This window comes from Thermobia domestica, unplaced genomic scaffold (genome assembly GCF_964235325.1).
Source record: "Thermobia domestica unplaced genomic scaffold, izTheDome1.hap1.1 HAP1_SCAFFOLD_151, whole genome shotgun sequence".
Lineage (NCBI taxonomy): Eukaryota > Metazoa > Arthropoda > Insecta > Zygentoma > Lepismatidae > Thermobia > Thermobia domestica.
The window spans coordinates 240,860-267,434 of record NW_027655898.1 but is presented as its reverse complement, the minus strand read 5'-3'; the positions used below and the strand labels follow the sequence as shown (position 1 = coordinate 267,434).

General features: G+C 33.3%; 5 non-coding genes across 5 annotated transcripts; all 5 read right to left on the bottom strand.

Annotated features, from left to right (window-relative positions):
* Positions 1-11,154: 11,154 nt before the first annotated feature.
* TRNAG-GCC (transfer RNA glycine (anticodon GCC)) lies at positions 11,155-11,225 on the bottom strand. The gene has a single exon. It is a non-coding gene; the product is annotated as a tRNA-Gly (tRNA).
* A 3,751-nt stretch (positions 11,226-14,976) lies between these two features.
* Positions 14,977-15,047, bottom strand: TRNAG-GCC (transfer RNA glycine (anticodon GCC)). Its single transcript has one exon. It is a non-coding gene; the product is annotated as a tRNA-Gly (tRNA).
* A 3,748-nt stretch (positions 15,048-18,795) lies between these two features.
* TRNAG-GCC (transfer RNA glycine (anticodon GCC)) lies at positions 18,796-18,866 on the bottom strand. The gene has a single exon. It is a non-coding gene; the product is annotated as a tRNA-Gly (tRNA).
* A 3,750-nt stretch (positions 18,867-22,616) lies between these two features.
* TRNAG-GCC (transfer RNA glycine (anticodon GCC)) lies at positions 22,617-22,687 on the bottom strand. Its single transcript has one exon. It is a non-coding gene; the product is annotated as a tRNA-Gly (tRNA).
* Positions 22,688-26,439: 3,752 nt separating this feature from the next.
* Positions 26,440-26,510, bottom strand: TRNAG-GCC (transfer RNA glycine (anticodon GCC)). Its single transcript has one exon. It is a non-coding gene; the product is annotated as a tRNA-Gly (tRNA).
* Between the last annotated feature and the right edge of the window lie 65 nt (positions 26,511-26,575).

Here is a 26,575-nt window from a genome sequence, read left to right as displayed (position 1 = left end):
CCAAAGAACTATCGCATCTCGAGTTGAGCACCCAGAAATCTTATGACGTACTCGAGGCTAAGATCCAAACTTTGGTGAAGGATCGGGAGCAAAGTAAACCAGGTCGTGCCGGTCGCAAGCAATCACGTGACATTGTTGGTTGTGAGGGTGTTGACTCTGACGGAACAGACTCTGACACCCGAGTGGATGTACCAGTCTCTTCGGTTGGGGAGACTCGTACTGTCCCAACGGTGACAGTCTCTGTCTGTCAGCCGACCAGAGTTCACGATAAGAATGTCTGGCCGTTTGACTTAAATTCACATTCGTTGGTCACGAACAATTCCAGTCCCGCCTGTGGGGATATCATGAGTGGTCAGGTTGCCTCTAGGGCTTTAAATCCATTATTGACGTGGTCTCAGGCTTCGGTCTCGACTTCCAATGTATGTAGCTTAAGTCATGTAGTGTCCAATACTGTTGCAGATAGGACTCCTTCGTTTGTTGGAATTCCGGAGGGAGTATGTAGTCACACAGTGGTATCGATGCCAAGCAACTTACCTTTTGGCCCAAATTATACTTCTTATTCGAATTTTGCACAAAATTATTCGAATGCAAAGAGCCCTGTGATTGGCTGCAACTCTCCCCTGAATCCCGGCAGATATGAGGGATGTTCTGGAAATAGAGCGTTGAATCTTAGGCTGTCGGAAATAAATCACTTACCAAACTTCGCAGGAGAATATGGTTTGGCCAGGTCTTTTCTAGAAAACTTAGAACAGGCGTTTAAGATAATCTCCGCATCGGAATAGGAACGCATGGTTTTGGTACCGTGTTGTTTGTCGGCTGGGGCCAAGACTTGGTACCAAACGGTCTGTAAAGACATCAACAGTTATGCTGACTTTGTGCGTCTATTTAAGGAGCACTACTTCTCGGCCAGGATGGAACGCCTGCAGAAGAAATTCATACAAGGAATGAAATTTGACCGGTCCAAGTATAACCGGCTAACTGACTTTGCCTGGAAGGTCATAGCCGAATACTATGCTGTGGCACAACATCCAGATGAGACAGAACTCATTGAAATTGTCCTAGATTGTCTGCCAGCTGGAGATGCTAAATTGTTGCGAGCCGTGGAGCCCAAGAATATCCAGCATCTGATTGTTAAGATAGCCGAAATAGAAGGTCATCTGGAACCTATAGAAACAGTAACAGATAAGAAATTTAAGCGTCTGCACATTCGGCAGGCCAAGATTGGAAAAAAGACCGAAAAGAACGGGAAGTCTCAACAGACAAAAGACACTTCGTCGCAGACAGAGGAGGACGAAGGAAAAAAGAATGGTGATGCCAAGGGAAATGGAAATGGCAATCGATTCTTGGGGAACCGAGGTCGAAGAAGAAATTTTCAGGCCAGAAGACCCTGGTTCAACAACCGAAGGCAAAACTGGGGGAACGGAAACCAGAATGTTCCATATGTTTCAAACCCTAGCTATCAATCGGGAGCAATGAACTTTGGATGTCATCGAGGTGCATCCCAACAGTGCGCGCCGAGTTCGAACCACATACCGGGAGCGCAAGCCTATCCGGGATACATGCCGAATTTGCCTCCTGGAGGAGGAGTGGCAACTCCCACATCCACTCCTTCCCCAGCGGTGAACATGGCTATGTCCACTGGTTGGCCTTCACCGTATACGACGTTCATGCCGCCGATGGCGCAGTCATCTGAAGCGAATGGGAATAGTTCGGGAAATGCATGTCGCAGCCCTCATTAGGGGAGACTGTGGACTGCGATATGAATTCCTCGACTCCCCAAAAAGGAAGAAAGTTCGGTAACGGAACATCAAAATTTTTGTTTGGCATCAACTTGTCCAGAAGTTAAGCTCGAACCTCAAAATTCAAAATTGGATGTTTTGGTAACTTCCGGAATTCGGGGAAACAAATCGGGCACGCCTCTGTTCTCGGTTCGTTTCGTGATAGACGAGAGGGAGTGTGACTCCAGTGGGGAAAAAGGTGTTCTTTTATTCTATCCCTCACCCACTCTAACTTGTTCGGTAGGAGAGTTATCTTCGGTTTGTATCCTAGATTCTGGAGCGGATACGAATTTGCTCTCGGGAGATGCTTGGAGGCGAATAAAAGAGATCTATCCTTCTGCCAAACTTCGACCGAAAACTAATATCTCTTTAAAAGGTTTTGCAGGAGACGAATCATTCCAAGTTAAAGGTTTCCAGATCTTAAACTTCACTATCCAAGGTTGTGTTTTTGAAGTTTCAGTCTATGTTGTCCAGAAATTAAAAGCACACTGTATTTTAGGATTTCCGTTTTTCGTTCGATACAACCTTTCTCTAAATCGTAAATCTAAAGAAATTTCGCTTGAATCAGACTCGGGACAGATCATTTCTATTGACATGGAACAGCAGCATTGTTGCCAGGTTACTGTCGCAGAATTAACTTCAGATAAAGAGGACGACTCTTTATTTCAACCCTCGGTTACGAAGGAGGAACTTCGGGACTTTGTTTCTCAGAGAACCGATCTCGATTCGGATTCTCAGGAGAGGTTATTTTCATTGTTAGTTCGATTCAGGTGTCTCTTCACAGAGAATCCCCGTGTCATAAAGGTCGAGCCGTATAGAATACAGCTTTCCGACGACGTCCCGGTGGTAGGAAAGTTGTATCCTGTACCCATTCATCTTCAGAAAGAGTTTGAGGAGGTCTTAGATAAGTGGGTAAAACTTGGGATTATCGTTGAAGGTCCTTCACCTTACAGATGCCCAGTACATATTGTGCGTAAGGCGTCTGGAGAGCTAAGGCCCGTGATTGATCTGCGTGGTATCAACGAGCGTGTGATTACACCAAAGATTCAGGTCGAGCCGATCTCCGATCTAATCACGCGAGTCAGTGGTGCAACCATTTTCACCTCGTTGGACTGTACGCAATCATATCATAGTGTCCCGATCCATCCAGACTCTTACAAATATGTTAGTTTTGTTTACAAAGGACGTCAGTATCAAATGACTCGTTTAACAATGGGTTTGAAATCATCATCAGCGGTTTTCCAGTCTGTCATGCACACCTTTTTTTGGATTAGAAACCTTCAAAAATTTTCTTATAGTTTACCTGGACGACGTACTTTGTTTTTCATCTTCCATAGACGAACATTTCCAGCATTTAGAAAAGGTCTTCAACACTCTTCGTTCGGCTAATCTTTCTCTCAATTTTCGGAAATGCAACTTCTTCAAATTCGAAATTCCTTTTCTTGGTCATCTTGTCTCAGGATCTTCTGTAAAAATAAATCCTAAAAGTAATGAGGCCATCCGTCACTTTCCCCTTCCACGAACTAAGAAGGCTCTACGGAGATTTCTTGGTCTCGTGGGATGGCGAAAGCGACATTTTCAAAACTTCGCAGGTTTAACTGCTCCGTTTTACGACCTTCTCAAGAAGGACCGGAAGGTAGAATACTCTTCGGAGTTATTAGAAAAGTTCGATCATCTAAAAGAACTGGTAAGTAGTCCTCCTGCTCTTGCTCAACCTGATTTCAATTTGGATTTTCATTTGTTCAGTGATGCCTCGGCGGAGTCATTGGCTGGCTACGTGGCTCAATTTCCCCCGGGACAGGATGACCCGGAGGTTATTGCGTACGCGAGTCGGCGAATAAAGCCGCATGAGGCCTCCTTATCAGTCTTCCAGTTAGAGTTGGCAGCTGTCCTTTTCCTTTGCGAGAAGTTCTCCTACTTTATTTTGGGTCGACGGACTACGGTCCACTGTGACAATGCTGCAGTCACATATGCTTTCAGTTTGAGAAATCTCGATGCTCGAACTACTCGTCTTCTGCTTAAACTGCAACGTTTCGATCTGCAATTTGTTCACATCAAAGGCTCTGACAATGAAATCGCTGACCTATTGAGCCGTTACCCTCCAGAAATTCCTGAGGCAGAAGAGGATCATTTTATAAATTTTTTGACCGCGGAGGACGCTGACCTCTTGGATGTCGCGGAACTGAGGCGAGAACAGCGGAAAGATCCGTATTGTAGAAAGCTACACGCCATTTGGAAGGATTCTCGAGACAATGACAGGATACGTGTGGAGAATCATTTAGTTTATATTAGAAATTCTCAAAATTCTGTTTGGCTGCTGGCCATTCCTGCCAGCTTGGTGGAAAATATTGTTTCGGCGATTCACAACAAAGGCCATTTTGGTGTGAAGCGATGTTTGTCGTTCGCTAAGGCCATGTTTCACTGGAAAAGTATGCGTGCGACTTTTACTAAGTATATTCAAGAATGCCTTCCTTGTGCGCGAACTAAGTACTCGTACAGGGTGATCAGAAAGGAACCCTGCCATGTTGAGGCCTCTGCTTCCTTCGAGAAACAATGCCTCGACCTGGTCGGGCCCCTTCCTAGGAGTCAGGGTTATAAGTATATCTTGTCTATCCTGGACGTCTACAGTCGCTTCGTGTGTTTCTTCCCCCTCAGGACGGCTCACACGAGGGAGATTGTGGCCGTCCTCGAGAAAAGATATTACTATCAACTACCTTACCCTAAGTATTTGGTGAGTGACCAAGGTCCGCAATTCTTGTCGCGCGTCTGGCGAGAATTTTGTCAAAAACACCGAATCAAACACATACTTACCACGCCATACCATCCTTCCTCCCATGGCATTATCAAGCGCAGACATCGTGACCTCCACCACATTCTCCGCCTCTATTGTAGCGAGAATCAATCCAAATGGAGTACCTTTCTAAAAGCCGCCCAAGATTTGTGTAACCATTCCTGGTGTGATGCACTTGGATGCACACCGGCAGAGCGTTTCCTATGCTACTCTGCGTCCAAGAGCTTCAAAGAGAATTTTATCTGGCCAAAAGAATCACTTCCTGTCAGTGAAGACAAGAAACTCGTCATATCTAGTCCAGCAATGGTGCCCAAGAAAGAACGTAAACAGCAGAAACATCAGGATACCATTACTGAGGGCTCATTGGTAATGGTTAAAACTCATCACGTGTCATCCATACCAAAGAAAGTATTTGCCAAGTTTATGGATACCTATGTGGGACCATACATTGTTTCAGCTATAACTAGAAATTCAGCGAGATTACAAAGTTTAAAAGGAGAAAATAAGAGTTTCGACAACCTAAAATTATTTCGATGCTCTGAAGAAAAGAGGAGAGAGCTGTTGGGAGGTTGAACAGAAACAAAACATAGTCGAGAAAGAAAAAAAGAAAGAGAATCGTAGGTTAAATTTAGATTAAGGTAATTTTTGTTTGTTTTGTGTCTATTTTGTGTCCAATTTTCCTTTTTCGTATAGAGTAGTTATAAATTCTTTGTTAGGATTAAGGTCTATGAAAAATTTTCAAAAACATTTCCTATATTGATTGCATTGCATTAGTGTATTTTATAATTAAAATGTTAGGTTAGAGAAAAAAAAGGAGCTTACCTTAGGACTTCTAAGTTAGATTTTTTTTCCGAAGCTCCCGGAGGATGTTACCTTATACATCGTATAATGTAACATGGCCCGGAAGTTTTGGGCAACCAGTGTATATATGAATTTAATATTTATTAAAATTTTATTTTTAATATATAATTAATCAATGACTTGATTTGAAGTAGATCGCAAAATTTGCGTTAAGTTCCTTGAACTAATGATTTTAATATATTTAGAGGGAAATATATGGTAATATATTTACATTGAACAATTATTTGTATATTTAGCTAAAATATAATATTATTTTAGGAAATAAGGTTATATCTGGTCGTTTTTAATCCTTTCTAGTCAATTTTCATTCATATTTTTGGCTTAGGGGATCTTCAAAAGAATTCAAAATTTTTATTTCAAAAATCTTCTTTAAAATTTTTCATTTGTAAAGTCAGCCATAGTAGCTTCTTGGAGCATCCCTTTGTTTAACCTAAATTATCTGTGATTGGATCTTCCGAAATCACAGGTGTGGTTGAGATTTTTTGGCTTCTTTGATCTTGAGAGAAACTCCTATCATCGTATGATTACGTCACAATGATCTTCCAATTGGGAATCTTCTTCCGATTGCCTTTGTTCTTTTGGTTGACGAAGCCGCCATGATCAGATGGGTAGTGCGTCTGATCTGCAGAAAATCTACAATTTAATTCAGTGTGGTTAGCTGCTAGTGGAGCTTTTGGAGTACGAACTCCTGAGGACTGCGGCGCAATTCAAATTAGTTTTGACTTGCTCATTGTGTAAGGGTGAAGGAGAGCAATCTGCTGGCGTCAGGTTTGCACGTTGTTGCAGAAACCCGAAGACATGGAGTTCCAGTCTCAAATATTTTGAGTTATCCATTATACTTGCCCGGGGCAAGTAGGATAAAGTATTGGTAAAGTATGAACTGAACAATCACGTTCGTTATATGGATTATTGCAGCAAGTAAGTGGTAGAAAGTAAAATTCCAAATTATTGTTGTTTTGGCCTAGTTGAAACCTGCGGAATTCTAACCTCTTTCGGATTGGAACATGTTTATATCTGGTGTTGTGATGCCTTATAATATGTGCTAAACGCTGCGTAGTTTTCCCTAAGTTATACAATATATAAACACTGCGATGTGACATAAATCACTCGTTCAATGGAGGGGGGGGGGGAAATTGTTCTTTTGGAGTTTCAGTGTGGATGTTTGTTACCAACAGTCCATGAAACGTGTGTACTCTCCAGTACATACATTTCACCCCAAAATTATATTTTGAATATGTAATCTCGTATAATCTTTTTTTTTATTTATTATTTTCCGTACTGCTATATGACAGAACAAAATCCATTCTCTGGTTTGTGCTTACCTTCACTGTAGTTTGAATACGATGAGACAAATATATACAAAGTTTCGGCTCACATTGATAATAAGGGTGCTTGCACAACTATTGGTAACGGGAGATGCTCGTCAGCAATAACACGTTCGTTGTGTATTTTGAATTCCTTTCACCAGAGACCAGAAATTCGAATTTTAAGCACATAGTTTAAGACTTTTTTTTAGTACAAAATTAAAGCTGAATGGTCAACGTCCCATACGTCCTCGGTAAGAGGCAGGGTGTGTGCTATATTATTAATCTGTTGAATAAAGTGATTTTTATATGTCTTAGGTTAAGTTAGTTAGATAGTTAGGCTAGGGACTAGGTTAAGTGTACTTTCTTTTCATGTAGATTTATTTAGTGTATGTATTCTCTCAAAAGAAAATGTTTTGTTGTGGAATCAAAGTGGATGAGGTTTGAGCTCATACAAGGGAGGTCACCTTGTTGGTATAAATCCTCCGTGCTGACCCTACTGTCACAACGGTATCTAAAAGAGAGAATACTAAGAAAAGAAAGTAAAATATGTAGCATACAGCCGTAATGAGTAGCACATGTGTAGTGCTTACGTGATTTTGTAGTAAATGTCCTTATTTTCAAATTGTTTTCTTTTTTTTTTGACTAAACTAAACGTATGCAGAATTGTTCATGATATGTGAAGAGAGTATGTAATGCTATGATAAACTTACCCATTCAGCTGTGTCAAGAATTTTCCTCAATTTCCAACCTTTACGACTTTTCTTTTTTTTTTTTAAAAAAAATGTATTCTCCTGTTATCTCTTATCATACAGAAAGTTAGTGTAAATAAAGCGTGCGAGTCGAAACAAAATCTTTCATTGTCCAGTGCAAAGCTAATTATTTTAAAACGATGTAGTATAGTAACTTCAATAGTATTGTTGGTACTCAGAAAGTAGAGTGTTTAAAGCAGTACGTGAACAGTGTAACGAAAGTAAATCATAGCGTCTTGAAAGTGTACAGAAATGGTTTCACTTAGTGTGACCGGGGTTGGAATCACAGACCTGCCAGGAAATTTCACTTCGTTAATAATTTCAGCAAAATTCATTTTTTTGGCATTCAGTTTTCTTTTTCGAAATTCCATCCCGTTGCGCGTTTTAGATTCGTTTTGATATTTTTTTAGAATTTTTTTTTCTGGTTTAGTAAACACTAACATTTAGATTTTCGAAGCACTCACCGTCAGTTTCACTCTTGGGTCAGTGTCTTGTTCTGTCGGATTGTGGTTTGTAACCTTATCTCGCGATGGGATGCAGGCTATGGACTGCGGATCGGGACACTGGGCTGCGAGTGAGAATGAAGGAGGCTTAGAAATCTTTATATTTAGGGTCAACTTGAGTTCTATTTTTCGGAGATGATTGGTGTAGTGGATGGGTCAGTGAGTGTTGATAGCTTACCCGTCTGGGCCCGGTGGGTTCGCGTTCAGCAATCAGTGACAAATTCACGCAGCCATAGTCTCGAGGAAAGGGAACATCATACAGAAACACAATATCAGTATCATCATCATTATTTTTATTTTATTTTTATTTTTACATTTTATTTTATTTATTTATTTTATATGACTTTTTTTTGTAAAAACCTCATTGGTGATTCGTTATGTTTCTTGTTTTTTGAAATATCGAAATAAAATAGGTTCAATATTATAAACCTCTAACCAAAAGAAGTATCTTTCGTTTCTGGAATAAACGGAGTTATTTGAGATTTAGATGGCACTTTCTGGAAAACAAAGGTTGATATGTTACTGCAAATGTTTTCCTGTTTTTTTTCACATCACATTGAAGAAATAGAATGCAATAGCTTTAATTGCAAAAGTTAATTTTTTCTTATTACAGTGTGACTCAATAAGCAACAAGGGAGATACTTATGTTTCTCTCGAGATATTGAACAATATATTTAGCAATATTCAAAAACATTAGCAATATGTAGGGAATCATTTGGCATTCGTTGTGTAAATTATGATTGTTCCCAAGGAGACGGCTAAATATAACACATTAATCTTTACATCACGAGTCAAAAATAGACATCACAACTTCAGCAAATATGTATCACTTAAACAAAACAAAAAGTAAATAACTTTCAGGTAAGAACAATTGTCTAAAATGAATTTCATCCTAAGAACACAAAATGTTATTTATCATATAAAGATATTTGAATAGGAAAACTTAAGTTCTAACTATTCCAGACAAGCATAAGTCAATTCCATATTACCTTAGAGTTTTCCAGATACCCCAGTTCAGATCGTAGCTGATCTAGATTTTGTTCTGTGATCTATTTTCAAGAGAAGATTACGTACGTTGCTATACATTAGGCGCTAGGAAAGAAAATTGACTTGAGAACATTAGAAAATAAAGTATGAATTGTTGGCAGTTAAAATGTTAAGAAAGTATGGCAGTTTCTTTTAACAGAGAAAAACTACTTACGCTCATATAAAAGTTTACAGTAAAGATTCATATTATCTTTTAAATTTTCTTTAATAATTAAATAAAGTGTTTCAACGATTAATGAAACAATAATAGTGTTTTTTACTAGTGAATAAAATTTCAGATGAGGACGGTTAGAAACCTAAAACAGGTTCCTACTTAAAACATATTAACCAGATATAATAGTGAAGAAGATAATTTCGATAAATAATGAAGCTTTACCATAGTTGAACTAACACCATACCAGAAACTGTCGTGAAAATATTTAATTTTGTAAACTAAATTTGCGTTAGTTTCTAATGTCTAAAAATGCAATAGGTTAACAACAAACAAAATGCAAGGGAAATCTGAAACCAAACCAATATAGTATTATGCCGAGTTTCTTGGTATATGAAGAGTTTTCCATATTTTGATATAAGTCTACACCACGTGTAAAGATTATGTGATGAAATGAATATTTTACCTGTACTGGGTTAGACTTTCGTGCCTTTCAGTAGTCACCAAGTACAGGTTCGTTTTGTTGCATATGGAAAAGAATTAAAATAAACCAATTACTTCATTTATCTCTGCATTTGATTAGAATATGCAATAAGAATGGTATTTATTTGTTTCCGAAAACTGGCGGTGTTCATTGAATTGACCTTCAAAGCATCGTAGTTAACATAAAATGGTAGATTTCTGAATTTGAAGTCACTTTAAAAAATTTAAAAAAATCGTACCAAAGGTATCTCAAATTCAATAGAAGCTGGTACTCTCTTTGCACGCATCCTCGATTTCTATTATAGAAATGTTTTGTCAATGATATTTAAAATAACTAAACTTATGGAATTAAACCAGATTCTATTAATTTAATAAGAAGCTATTAAATTTTAATGCTTCAGCTCTTTGATATTATAATGCGAGTATTGACGGCAACTAGTTATTAGGATATATTGTTAATTCTTACATGTTACTGATCTTGATATTCCGAGGTAGCCAGCAGAAAAACGATCTCTTCGATTTTAGATTGGTCGACTTGTAGAAAGAGGTGTAATAACGGAAATCTGTGTTTAATTATACTGTTGCTGTTTTATTCATAATTATTAATGAAAGTAACTTAAGTTTTTAATTCTAAGAACTATAATAGTCACATATTTTACCAGAAAAAAATTCCTTAAATGTACATTTTTTTTTTAGTAGACAGAAGTAAATAGTTCATTATTATTTCGTTATATTCGTTATTTAAGCAATGTTGGTGGAAATTGTCTTGAAGAAAATAAACTAGGTTGGAAATTTCAAGTATCCAGTCCAAAAGCATAGTTCTTACTCTGGAATTGATGAAGTAAATTTTGCTTTGAAGGAAATTCTTAAATACCACAATGAGTTGGTATATTATTTCTAACAAAGTTCATCTTCATAACATGTTCACGATATTGGTTCCACGATGGGTAATAAACAACAATTAATGGTCCACATATTTTAAGCTGACAATGCTTTTATTCGTTTGAAAACAAGCTATGATTTTTTGTCCATATCCCAAAATATTACGCAATATATAGGAAAAAGTTTGTAACTTATTGCGTAGGTTACTATATCCTAAACGGATTTTAATAGATTTGAAACCTAAACATCTCTACTATACAAATAATATATGAAACGTCTACTACAGGAAATTCTTATCCCATGTGAAAAGGAATCACAAAATGTAGATCGATATTTAATTTTTAAAGAAATTATTATGAAACTCTTGTACGGAGAAACTTTATTCAAAAGCAAATCAATTCAAATATTGTCTAAAAGTATAACTAAAATTGTAATGTCTTGCTGTAGACGGGAAATTAATCAGGGACATAAATTTGGCCATTGATTTAAGGTGACAATTTGAGTGTGTTGAACCAAGCGTAACTTAGAGCGTAGCAGAAATGAATTCATAAACCCATATATCGGTAAGATATTCGAAATTTAAATCCCCGCTAAAAATTCAGTGCATCGGCCGGGAATCGAACCCGGGCCGCCCGCGTGGCAGGCGAGCATTCTACCACTGAACCACCGATGCCAATAGAAGAGAGTTTTATTTACTATTGAATTAATAACACTTCTTAAACTAATGTTATGTTCGGACCTTAAATCGAGGAACAAACTTTTACATGCTGGAAAACTTTAATGCTTCAAAATTGTGTTCCGCATTCGATTCAATAAACGCTTTCCCTCCTAAGCTAGCAAAATGGTACCACATTTGTTCATAATTTCATTACATAAAGATATTATGATTCATATACATATATACTATTCATTCGAAATTCCATCTCAGATGACATTCGTTTCTTTAGAATATGCAATTCAATTGGAATAAACCTACCTTTTTATCCCTGGATTTTTCATTCTCGTATGGAATAAGTTGGTTTTACTTTCGACAATGTATCACTTTCTAAAAACAGACTTTAAATTATTGTATTTTACACAAACCAAGCTACAGATTTCTTAATTAGTAAACGTATTTTAACACTTTTATACAGTTTTACCTCAAACTTGTTAAAAGGGATACTCTCAATTCATACTGTACCATCTTTCCATTAAACCTATGTTTTCTATTACTTAAACCTTATGCCAATAATATAAAGGATAAATAATCCTATTCAAGTAGATCAAAGAGAATTTCTCATAATAAGAGAAAATATTTATTTAAATAAATTTACGAGTGTATGTCAGAATTCATATATTGATGGCACCTAGTTACCAGCATTCTTGTAGTCTTAAGCGTTGCTTACCTTTTGAAACTAGTCTTCGTTAGGATTAAGAAATTTTTGTTTTCAAACTATTTCCAACTTATCAAAAGAGATCTTGTAACCAAAGTCAGTTGAGAATATAACTTCCTGCTTCTGTTCATAGATAGCAAAGGATCTTTAATTTGTTACGATGCAGACTATAATAGTGTCACATTATTTGGTATTATTCCAAATCATTCATAAAGTTTTACACCGAACAGGCTATAGCGAAAACCTCATTGATGATTCGTTATGTTTCTTGTTTTTTGAAATATCGAAATAAACTAGGTTCAATATTTTAAACCTCTAACCAAAAGAAGTATCTTTCGTTTCTGGAATAAACGGAGTTATTTGAGATTTAGATGACACTTTCTGGAAAACAAAGGTTGATATGTTACTGCAAATGTTTTCATGTTTTTTTTTTCACATCACATTGATGAAATAGAATGCAATAGCTTTAATTGCAAAAGTCAATTTTTTCTTATTATAGTGTGATTCAATAAGCAACAAGGGAGATACTTATGTTTCTTTCGAGATATTGAACAATATATTTAGCAATATTCAAAAACATTAGCAATATGTAGGGAATCATTTGGCATTCGTTGTGTAAATTATGATTGTTCCCAAGGAGACGGCTAAATACAACACATTAATCTTTACATCACGAGTCAAAAATAGACATCACAACTTCAGCAAATATGTATCACTTAAACAAAACACAAAGTAAATAACTTTCAGGTAAGAACAATTGTCTAAAATGAATTTTGATCCTAAGAACACAAAATGTTATTTATCATTTAAAGATATTTGAATAGGAAAACTTAAGTTCTAACTAATCCAGACAAGCATAAGTCAATTCCATATTAACTTAGAGTTTTCCAGATACCCCAGTTCAGATCGTAGCTGATCTAGATTTTGTTCTGTGATCTATTTTCAAGAGAAGATTACGTACGTTGCTATACATTAGGCGCTAGGAAAGAAAATTGACTTGAGAACATTAGAAAATAAAGTATGAATTGTTGGCAGTTAAAATGTTAAGAAAGTATGGCAGTTTCTTTTAACAGAGAAAAAATACTTACGCTCATATAAAAGTTTACAGTAAAGATTCATATTATCTTTCAAATTTTCTTTAATAATTAAAACAACTGTTTCAAAGATTAATGAAACAATAATAGTGTTTTTTACTAGTGAATAAAATTTCAGATGAGGACGGTTAGAAACCTAAAACATGTTCCTACTTAAAACATATTAATCAGATATAATAGTGAAGAAGATAATTTCGATAAATAATGAAGCTTTACCATAGTTGAACTAACACCATACCAGAAACTGTCGTGAAAATATTTAATTTTGTAAACTAAATTTACGTTAGTTTCTAATGTCTAAAAATGCAATAGGTTAACAACAAACAAAATGCAAGGGAAATCTGAAACCAAACCAGTATAGTATTATGCCGGGTTTCTTGGTATATGACAAGTTTTCCATATTTTGATATAAGTCTACACCACGTGTAAAGATTATGTGTTGAAATGAATATTTTACCTGTACTGGGTTAGACTTTTGTGCCTTTCAGTAGTCAGCAAGTACAGGTTCGTTTTGTTGCATATGGAAAAGAATTAAAATAAACCAATTACTTCATTTACCTCTGCATTTGATTAGAATATGCAATAAGAATGGTATTTATTTGTTTCCGAAAACTGGCGGTGTTCATTGAATTGGCCTTCAAAGTATCGTAGTTAACATAAAATGGTGGATTTCTGAATTTGAAGTCACTTTAAAAAATTTAAAAAATCGTACCAAAGGTATCTCAAATTCAATAGAAGCTGGTACTCTCTTTGCACACATACTCGGTTTCTTTTATGGAAATGTTTTCTCAATGATTTTTAAAATAACTAAACTAGTGGAATTAAACCAGATTCTATTAATTTAAGGAGAAACTATTAAATTTTAATACTTGAGCTCTTTGATATTATAATGCGAGTATTGACGGCAACTAGTTATTAGGATATATTGTTAATTCTTACATGTTACTGATCTTGATATTCCGAGGTAGCCAGCAGAAAAACGATCTCTTCGATTTTAGATTGGTCGACTTGTTGAAAGAGGTGTAATAACGGAAATCTGTGTTTAATTATACTGTTGCTGTTTTATTCATAATTATTAATGAAAGTAACTTAAGTTTTTAATTCTAAGAACTATAATAGTCACATATTTTACGAGAAATAAATTCCTTAAATGTACATTTTGTTTTTAGTAGACAGAAGTAAATAGTTCATTATTATTTCGTTTTATTCGTTATTTAAGCAATGTTAGTGGAAATTGTCTTGAACAAACTAAACTAGGTTGGAAATTTCAAGTATCCAGTCCAAAAGCATAGTTTTATTCTGGAATTGATGAAGTAAATTTTGCTTTGAAGGAAATTCTTAAATGCCACAATGAGTTGGTATATTATTTCTAACAAAGTTCATCTTCATAACATGTTCACGATATTGGTTCCACGATGGGTAATAAACAACAATTAATCGTCCACATATTTTAAGCTGACAATGCTTATATTCATTTCAAAACAAGCTATGATTTTTTGTCCATATCCCAAAATATTACACAATATATAGAAAATGTTTGAAACTTATTGCGTAGGTTACTATATCCTAAACGGATTTTAATAGATTTAAAACCTAAACATCTCTACTATACAAATAATATATTAAACGTCTACTACAGGAAATTCTTATCCCATGTGAAAAGGAATCACAAAAAGTAGATCGATATTTAATTTTTAAAGAAATTATTATGAAACTCTTGTACGGAGAAACTTTATTCAAAAGCAAATCAATTCAAATATTGTCTAAAGGTATAAATAAAATTGTAATGGCTTGCTGTAGACGGGAAATTAATCAGGGAAATAAATTTGGCCATTGATTTAAGGTGACAATTTGAGTGTGTTGAACCAAGCGTAACTTAGAGCGTAGCAGAAATGAATTCATAAACCCATATATATCGCTAAGATATTCGAAATTTAAATCCCCGCTAAAAATTCAGTGCATCGGCCGGGAATCGAAATCGGGCCGCCCGCGTGGCAGGCGAGCATTCTACCACTGAACCACCGATGCCAATACAAGAGAATTTTATTTACTATTGAATTAATAACACTTCTTAAACTAATGTTATGTTCGGACCTTAAATCGAGGAACAAACTTTTACATGCTGGAAAACTTTAATGCTTCAAAATTGTGTTCCGCATTCGATTCAATAAACGCTTTCCCTCAGAAGCTAGCAAAATGGTACCACATTTGTTCCTAATTTCATTACATAAAGATATTATGATTCATATACATATATACTATTCATTCGAAATTCCATCTCAGATGACATTCGTTTCTTTAGAATATGCAATTCAATTGGAATAAACCTACCTTTTTATCCCTGCATTTTTCATTCTCGTATGGAATAAGTTGGTTTTACTTTCGACAATGTATCGCTTTCTAAAAACAGACTTTAAATTATTGTATTTTACACAAACCAAGCTACAGATTTCTTAATTAGTAAACGTATTTTAACACTTTTATACAGTTTTACCTCAAACTTGTTAAAAGGGATACTCTCAATTCATACTGTACCATCTTTCCATTAAACCTATGTTTTCTATTACTTAAACCTTATGCCAATAATATAAAGGATAAATAATCCTATTCAAGTAGATCAAAGAGAATTTCACATAATAAGAGAAAATATTTATTTAAATAAATTTACGAGTGTATGACAGAGTTCATATATTGATGGCACCTAGTTACCAGCATTCTTGTAGTCTTAAGCGTTGCTTACCTTTTGAAACTAGTCTTCGTTAGGATTAAGAAATTTTTGTTTTCAAACTATTTCCAACTTATCAAAAGAGATCTTGTAACCAAAGTCAGTTGAGAATATAACTTCCTGCTTCTGTTCATAGATAGCAAAGGATCTTTAATTTGTTACGATGCAGACTATAATAATGTCACATTATTTGGTATTATTATAAATCATTCATAAAGTTTTACTCCGAACAGACTATAGCGAAAACCTCATTGGTGATTCGTTATGTTTCTTGTTTTTTGAAATATCGAAATAAACTAGGTTCAATATTTTAAACCTCTAACCAAAAGAAGTATCTTTCGTTTCTGGAATAAACGGAGTTATTTGAGATTTAGATGACACTTTCTGGAAAACAAAGGTTGATATGTTACTGCAAATGTTTTCATCTTTTTTTTCACATCACATTGATGAAATAGAATGCAATAGCTTTAATTGCAAAAGTCAATTTTTTCTTATTATAGTGTGATTCAATAAGCAACAAGGGAGATACTTATGTTTCTTTCGAGATATTGAACAATATATTTAGCAATATTCAAAAACATTAGCAATATGTAGGGAATCATTTGGCATTCGTTGTGTAAATTATGATTGTTCCCAAGGAGACGGCTAAATACAACACATTAATCTTTACATCACGAGTCAAAAATAGACATCACAACTTCAGCAAATATGTATCACTTAAACAAAACACAAAGTAAATAACTTTCAGGTAAGAACAATTGTCTAAAATGAATTTCATCCTAAGAACACAAAATGTTATTTATCATTTAAAGATATTTCAATAGGAAAACTTAAGTTCTAACTAATCCAGACAAGCATAAGTCAATTCCATATTACCTTAGAGTTTTCCAGATACCCCAGTTCAGATCGTAGCTGATCTAGATTTTGTTCTGTGATCTATTTTCAAGAGAAGATTACGTACGTTGCTATACATTAGGCGCTAGGAAAGAAAATTGACTTGAGAACATTAGAAAATAAAGTATGAATTGTTGGCAGTTAAAATGTTAAGAAAGTATGGCAGTTTCTTTTAACAGAGAAAAACTACTTACGCTCATATAAAAGTTTACAGTAAAGATTCATATTACCTTTCAAATTTTCTTTAATAATTACAACAACTGTTTCAACGATTAATGAAACAATAATAGTGTTTTTTACTAGTGAATAAAATTTCAGATGAGGACGGTTAGAAACCTAAAACAGGTTCCTACTTAAAACATATTAACCAGATATAATAGTGAAGAAGATAATTTCGATAAATAATGAAGCTTTACCATAGTTGAACTAACACCATACCAGAAACTGTCGTGAAAATATTTAATTTTGTAAACTAAATTTACGTTAGTTTCTAATGTCTAAAAATGCAATAGGTTAACAACAAACAAAATGCAAGGGAAATCTGAAACCAAACCAATATAGTATTATGCCGGGTTTCTTGGTATATGACAAGTTTTCCATATTTTGACATAAGTCTACACCACGTGTAAAGATTATGTGATGAAATGAATATTTTACCTGTACTGGGTTAGACTTTTGTGCCTTTCAGTAGTCACCAAGTACAGGTTCGTTTTGTTGCATATGGAAAAGAATTAAAATAAACCAATTACTTCATTTACCTCTGCATTTGATTAGAATATGCAATAAGAATGGTATTTATTTGTTTCCGAAAACTGGCGGTGTTCATTGAATTGGCCTTCAAAGTATCGTAGTTAACATAAAATGGTAGATTTCTGAATTTGAAGTCACTTTAAAAAATTTAAAAAATCGTACCAAAGGTATCTCAAATTCAAAAAAACCTGGTATTCTCTTTGCACGCATCCTCGATTTCTATTATAGCAATGTTTTGTCAATGATATTTAAAATAACAAAACTTATGGAATTAAACCAGATTCTATCAATTTAAGAAGAAACTATTAAATTTTAATGCTTCAGCTCTTTGATATTATAATGCGAGTATTGACGGCAACTAGTTATTAGGATATATTGTTAATTCTTACATGTTACTGATCTTGATATTCCGAGGTAGCCAGCAGAAAAACGATCTCTTCGATTTTAGATTGGTCGACTTGTAGAAAGAGGTGTAATAACGGAAATCTGTGTTTAATTATACTGTTGCTGTTTTATTCATAATTATTAATGAAAGTAACTTAAGTTTTTAATTCTAAGAACTATAATAGTCACATATTTTACCAGAAATAAATTCCTTAAATGTACATTTTGTTTTTAGTAGACAGAAGTAAATAGTTCATTATTATTTCGGTTTATTCGTTATTTAAGCAATGTTAGTGGAAATTGTCTTGAAGAAACTAAACTAGGTTGGAAATTTCAAGTATCCAGTCCAAAAGCATAGTTTTTATTCTGGAATTGATGAAGTAAATTTTGCTTTGAAGGAAATTCTTAAATGCCACAATGAGTTGGTATATTATTTCTAACAAAGTTCATCTTCATAACATGTTCACGATATTGGTTCCACGATGGGTAATAAACAACAATTAATCGTCCACATATTTTAAGCTGACAATGCTTATATTCATTTCAAAACAAGCTATGATTTTTTGTCCATATCCCAAAATATTACACAATATATAGGAAAATGTTTGAAACTTATTGCGTAGGTTACTATATCCTAAACGGATTTTAATAGATTTAAAACCTAAACATCTCTACTATACAAATAATATATTAAACGTCTACTACAGGAAATTCTTATCCCATGTGAAAAGGAATCACAAAAAGTAGATCGATATTTAATTTTTAAAGAAATTATTATGAAACTCTTGTACGGAGAAACTTTATTCAAAAGCAAATCAATTCAAATATTGTCTAAAGGTATAACTAAAATTGTAATGGCTTGCTGTAGACGGGAAATTAATCAGGGAAATAAATTTGGCCATTGATTTAAGGTGACAATTTGAGTGTGTTGAACCAAGCGTAACTTAGAGCGTAGCAGAAATGAATTCATAAACCCATATATCGGTAAGATATTCGAAATTTAAATCCCCGCTAAAAATTCAGTGCATCGGCCGGGAATCGAACCCGGGCCGCCCGCGTGGCAGGCGAGCATTCTACCACTGAACCACCGATGCCAATACAAGAGAATTTTATTTACTATTGAATTAATAACACTTCTTAAACTAATGTTATGTTCGGACCTTAAATCGAGGAACAAACTTTTACATGCTGGAAAACTTTAATGCTTCAAAATTGTGTTCCGCATTCGATTCAATAAACGCTTTCCCTCAGAAGCTAGCAAAATGGTATCACATTTGTTCATAATTTCATTACATAAAGATATTATGATTCATATACATATATACTATTCATTCGAAATTCCATCTCAGATGACATTCGTTTCTTTAGAATATGCAATTCAATTGGAATAAACCTACCTTTTTATCCCTGCATTTTTCATTCTCGTATGGAATAAGTTGGTTTTACTTTCGAAAATGTATCGCTTTCTAAAAACAGACATTAAATTATTGTATTTTACACAAACCAAGCTACAGATTTCTTAATTAGTAAACGTATTTTAACACTTTTATACAGTTTTACCTCAAACTTGTTAAAAGGGATACTCTCAATTCATACTGTATCATCTTTCCATTAAACCTATGTTTTCTATTACTTAAACTTTATGACAATAATATGAAGGATAAATAATCCTATTCAAGTAGATCAAAGAGAATTTCTCATAATAAGAGAAAATATTTATTTAAATAAATTGACGAGTGTATGTCAGAGTTCATATATTGATGGCACCTAGTTACCAGCATTCTTGTAGTCTTAAGCGTTGCTTACCTTTTGAAACTAGTCTTCGTTAGGATTAAGAAATTTTTGTTTTCAAACTATTTCCAACTTATCAAAAGAGATCTTGTAACCAAAGTCAGTTGAGAATATAACATCCTGTTTCTGTTCATAGATAGCAAAGGATCTTTAATTTGTTACGATGCAGACTATAATAATGTCACATTATTTGGTATTATTCCAAATCATTCATAAAATTTTACTCCGAACAGATTATAGCGAAAACCTCATTGGTGATTCGTTATGTTTCTTGTTTTTTGAAATATCGAAATAAACTAGGTTCAATATTTTAAGCCTCTAACCAAAAGAAGTATCTTTCGTTTCTGGAATAAACGGAGTTATTCGAGATTTAGATGACACTTTCTGGAAAACAAAGGTTGATATGTTACTGCAAATGTTTTCCTGTTTTTTTTTTCACATCACATTGAGGAAATAGAATGCAATAGCTTTAATTGCAAAAGTTAATTTTTTCTTATTACAGTGTGATTCAATAAGCAACAAGGGAGATACTTATGTTTCTCCCGAGATATTGAACAATATACTTAGCAATATTCAAAAACATTAGCAATATGTAGGGAATCATTTGGCATTCGTTGTGTAAATTATGATTGTTCCCAAGGAGACGGCTAAATACAACACAATAATCTTTACATCACGAGTCAAAAATAGACATCACAACTTCAGCAAATATGTATCACTTAAACAAAACACAAAGTAAATAACTTTCAGGTAAGAACAATTGTCTAAAATGAATTTCATCCTAAGAACACAAAATGTTATTTATCATTTAAAGATATTTCAATAGGAAAACTTAAGTTCTAACTATTCCAGACAAGCATAAGTCAATTCCATATTACCTTAGAGTTTTCCAGATACCCCAGTTCAGATCGTAGCTGATCTAGATTTTGTTCTGTGATCTATTTTCAAGAGAAGATTACGTACGTTGCTGTACATTAGGCGCTAGGAAAGAAAATTGACTTGAGAACATTAGAAAATAAAGTATGAATTGTTGGCAGTTAAAATGTTAAGAAAGTATGGCAGTTTCTTTTAGCAGAGAAAAAATACTTACGCTCATATAAAAGTTTACAGTAAAGATTCATATTACCTTTCAAATTTTCTTTAATAATTAGAACAACTGTTTCAACGATTAATGAAACAATAATAGTGTTTTTTACTAGAGAATAAAATTTCAGATGAGGACGGTTAGAAACCTAAAACATGTTCCTACTTAAAACATATTAACCAGATATAATAGTGAAGAAGATAATTTCGATAAATAATGAAGCTTTACCATAGTTGAACTAACACCATACCAGAAACTGTCGTGAAAATATTTAATTTTGTAAACTAAATTTACGTTAGTTTCTAATGTCTAAAAATGCAATAGGTTAACAACAAACAAAATGCAAGGGAAATCTGAAACCAAACCAATATAGTATTATGCCGGGTTTCTTGGTATATGACAAGTTTTCCATATTTTGATATAAGTCTACACTACGTGTAAAGATTATGTGATGAAATGAATATTTTACCTGTACTGGGTTAGACTTTTGTGCCTTTCAGTAGTCACCAAGTACAGGTTCGTTTTGTTGCATATGGAAAAGAATTAAAATAAACCAATTACTTCATTTACCTCTGCATTTGATTAGAATATGCAATAAGAATGGTATTTATTTGTTTCCGAAAACTGGCGGTGTTCATTGAATTGGCCTTCAAAGTATCGTAGTTAACATAAAATGGTAGATTTCTGAATTTGAAGTCACTTTAAAAAAATTAAAAAATCGTACCAAAGGTATCTCAAATTCAAAAAAACCTGGTATTCTCTTTGCACGCATCCTCGATTTCTATTATAGCAATGTTTTGTCAATGATATTTAAAATAACTAAACTTATGGAATTAAACCAGATTCTATCAATTTAAGAAGAAACTATTAAATTTTAATGCTTCAGCTCTTTGATATTATAATGCGAGTATTGACGGCAACTAGTTATTAGGATATATTGTTAATTCTTACATGTTACTGATCTTGATATTCCGAGGTAGCCAGCAGAAAAACGATCTCTTCGATTTTAGATTGGTCGACTTGTAGAAAGAGGTGTAATAACGGAAATCTGTGTTTAATTATACTGTTGCTGTTTTATTCATAATTAATAATGAAAGTAAGTTAAGTTTTTAATTCTAAGAACTATAATAGTCACATATTTTACCAGAAATAAATTCCTTAAATGTACATTTTGTTTTTAGTAGACAGAAGTAAATAGTTCATTATTATTTCGTTTTATTCGTTATTTAAGCAATGTTAGTGGAAATTGTCTTGAAGAAACTAAACTAGGTTGGAAATTTCAAGTATCCAGTCTAAAAGCATAGTTTTTATTCTGGAATTGATGAAGTAAATTTTGCTTTGAAGGAAATTCTTAAATGCCACAATGAGTTGGTATATTATTTCTAACAAAGTTCATCTTCATAACATGTTCACGATATTGGTTCCACGATGGGTAATAAACAACAATTAATCGTCCACATATTTTAAGCTGACAATGCTTATATTCATTTCAAAACAAGCTATGATTTTTTGTCCATATCCCAAAATATTACACAATATATAGGAAAATGTTTGAAACTTATTGCGTAGGTTACTATATCCTAAACGGATTTTAATAGATTTAAAACCTAAACATCTCTACTATACAAATAATATATTAAACGTCTACTACAGGAAATTCTTATCCCATGTGAAAAGGAATCACAAAAAGTAGATCGATATTTAATTTTTAAAGAAATTATTATGAAACTCTTGTACGGAGAAACTTTATTCAAAAGCAAATCAATTCAAATATTGTCTAAAGGTATAACTAAAATTGTAATGGCTTGCTGTAGACGGGAAATTAATCAGGGAAATAAATTTGGCCATTGATTTAAGGTGACAATTTGAGTGTGTTGAACCAAGCGTAACTTAGAGCGTAGCAGAAATGAATTCATAAACCCATATATCGGTAAGATATTCGAAATTTAAATCCCCGCTAAAAATTCAGTGCATCGGCCGGGAATCGAACCCGGGCCGCCCGCGTGGCAGGCGAGCATTCTACCACTGAACCACCGATGCCAATACAAGAGAATTTTATTTACTATTGAATTAATAACACTTCTTAAACTAATGTTATGTTCGGACCTTAAATCGAGGAACAAACTTTTACATGCTGGAAAACTTTAATGCTTCAAAATTGTGTTCCGCATTCGATTCAATAAACGCTTTCCCTCAGAAGCTAGCAAAATGGTATCACATTTGTTCATAATTTCATTACATAAAGATATTATGATTCATATACATATATACTATTCATTCGAAATTCCATCTCAGATGACATTCGTTTCTTTAGAATATGCAATTCAATTGGAATAAACCTACCTTTTTATCCCTGCATTTTTCATTCTCGTATGGAATAAGTTGGTTTTACTTTCGAAAATGTATCGCTTTCTAAAAACAGACATTAAATTATTGTATTTTACACAAACCAAGCTACAGATTTCTTAATTAGTAAACGTATTTTAACACTTTTATACAGTTTTACCTCAAACTTGTTAAAAGGGATACTCTCAATTCATACTGTATCATCTTTCCATTAAACCTATGTTTTCTATTACTTAAACTTTATGACAATAATATGAAGGATAAATAATCCTATTCAAGTAGATCAAAGAGAATTTCTCATAATAAGAGAAAATATTTATTTAAATAAATTGACGAGTGTATGTCAGAGTTCATATATTGATGGCACCTAGTTACCAGCATTCTTGTAGTCTTAAGCGTTGCTTACCTTTTGAAACTAGTCTTCGTTAGGATTAAGAAATTTTTGTTTTCAAACTATTTCCAACTTATCAAAAGAGATCTTGTAACCAAAGTCAGTTGAGAATATAACATCCTGTTTCTGTTCATAGATAGCAAAGGATCTTTAATTTGTTACGATGCAGACTATAATAATGTCACATTATTTGGTATTATTCCAAATCATTCATAAAATTTTACTCCGAACAGATTATAGCGAAAACCTCATTGGTGATTCGTTATGTTTCTTGTTTTTTGAAATATCGAAATAAACTAGGTTCAATATTTTAAGCCTCTAACCAAAAGAAGTATCTTTCGTTTCTGGAATAAACGGAGTTATTTGAGATTTAGATGACACTTTCTGGAAAACAAAGGTTGATATGTTACTGCAAATGTTTTCCTGTTTTTTTTTTTTCACATCACATTGAGGAAATAGAATGCAATAGCTTTAATTGCAAAAGTTAATTTTTTCTTATTACAGTGTGATTCAATAAGCAACAAGGGAGATACTTATGTTTCTCCCGAGATATTGAACAATATATTTAGCAATATTCAAAAACATTAGCAATATGTAGGGAATCATTTGGCATTCGTTGTGTAAATTATGATTGTTCCCAAGGAGACGGCTAAATACAACACAATAATCTTTACATCACGAGTCAAAAATAGACATCACAACTTCAGCAAATATGTATCACTTAAACAAAACACAAAGTAAATAACTTTCAGGTAAGAAGAATTGTCTAAAATGAATTTCATCCTAAGAACACAAAATGTTATTTATCATTTAAAGATATTTCAATAGGAAAACTTAAGTTCTAACTATTCCAGACAAGCATAAGTCAATTCCATATTACCTTAGAGTTTTCCAGATACCCCAGTTCAGATCGTAGCTGATCTAGATTTTGTTCTGTGATCTATTTTCAAGAGAAGATTACGTACGTTGCTGTACATTAGGCGCTAGGAAAGAAAATTGACTTGAGAACATTAGAAAATAAAGTATGAATTGTTGGCAGTTAAAATGTTAAGAAAGTATGGCAGTTTCTTTTAGCAGAGAAAAAATACTTACGCTCATATAAAAGTTTACAGTAAAGATTCATATTACCTTTCAAATTTTCTTTAATAATTAGAACAACTGTTTCAACGATTAATGAAACAATAATAGTGTTTTTTACTAGAGAATAAAATTTCAGATGAGGACGGTTAGAAACCTAAAACATGTTCCTACTTAAAACATATTAACCAGATATAATAGTGAAGAAGATAATTTCGATAAATAATGAAGCTTTACCATAGTTGAACTAACACCATACCAGAAACTGTCGTGAAAATATTTAATTTTGTAAACTAAATTTACGTTAGTTTCTAATGTCTAAAAATGCAATAGGTTAACAACAAACAAAATGCAAGGGAAATCTGAAACCAAACCAATATAGTATTATGCCGGGTTTCTTGGTATATGACAAGTTTTCCATATTTTGATATAAGTCTACACTACGTGTAAAGATTATGTGATGAAATGAATATTTTACCTGTACTGGGTTAGACTTTTGTGCCTTTCAGTAGTCACCAAGTACAGGTTCGTTTTGTTGCATATGGAAAAGAATTAAAATAAACCAATTACTTCATTTACCTCTGCATTTGATTAGAATATGCAATAAGAATGGTATTTATTTGTTTCCGAAAACTGGCGGTGTTCATTGAATTGGCCTTCAAAGTATCGTAGTTAACATAAAATGGTAGATTTCTGAATTTGAAGTCACTTTAAAAAAATTAAAAAATCGTACCAAAGGTATCTCAAATTCAAAAAAACCTGGTATTCTCTTTGCACGCATCCTCGATTTCTATTATAGCAATGTTTTGTCAATGATATTTAAAATAACTAAACTTATGGAATTAAACCAGATTCTATCAATTTAAGAAGAAACTATTAAATTTTAATGCTTCAGCTCTTTGATATTATAATGCGAGTATTGACGGCAACTAGTTATTAGGATATATTGTTAATTCTTACATGTTACTGATCTTGATATTCCGAGGTAGCCAGCAGAAAAACGATCTCTTCGATTTTAGATTGGTCGACTTGTAGAAAGAGGTGTAATAACGGAAATCTGTGTTTAATTATACTGTTGCTGTTTTATTCATAATTATTAATGAAAGTAACTTAAGTTTTTAATTCTAAGAACTATAATAGTCACATATTTTACCAGAAATAAATTCCTTAAATGTACATTTTGTTTTTAGTAGACAGAAGTAAATAGTTCATTATTATTTCGTTTTATTCGTTATTTAAGCAATGTTAGTGGAAATTGTCTTGAAGAAACTAAACTAGGTTGGAAACTTCAAGTATCCAGTCTAAAAGCATAGTTTTTATTCTGGAATTGATGAAGTAAATTTTGCTTTGAAGGAAATTCTTAAATGCCACAATGAGTTGGTATATTATTTCTAACAAAGTTCATCTTCATAACATGTTCACGATATTGGTTCCACGATGGGTAATAAACAACAATTAATCGTCCACATATTTTAAGCTGACAATGCTTATATTCATTTCAAAACAAGCTATGATTTTTTGTCCATATCCCAAAATGTTACACAATATATAGGAAAATGTTTGAAACTTATTGCGTACGTTACTATATCCTAAACGGATTTTAATAGATTTAAAACCTAAACATCTCTACTATACAAATAATATATTAAACGTCTACTACAGAAAATTCTTATCCCATGTGAAAAGGAATCACAAAATGTAGATCGATATTTAATTTTTAAAGAATATATTATGAAACTCTTGTCCGGAAAAACTTTATTCAAAAGCAAATCAATTCAAATATTGTCTAAAGGTATAACTAAAATTGTAATGGCTTGCTGTAGACGGGAAATTAATCAGGGAAATAAATTTGGCCATTGATTTAAGGTGACAATTTGAGTGTGTTGAACCAAGCGTAACTTAGAGCGTAGCAGAAATGAATTCATAAACCCATATATCGGTAAGATATTCGAAATTTAAATCCCCGCTAAAAATTCAGTGCATCGGCCGGGAATCGAACCCGGGCCGCCCGCGTGGCAGGCGAGCATTCTACCACTGAACCACCGATGCCAATACAAGAGAATTTTATTTACTATTGAATTAATAACACTTCTTAAACTAATGTTATGTTCGGA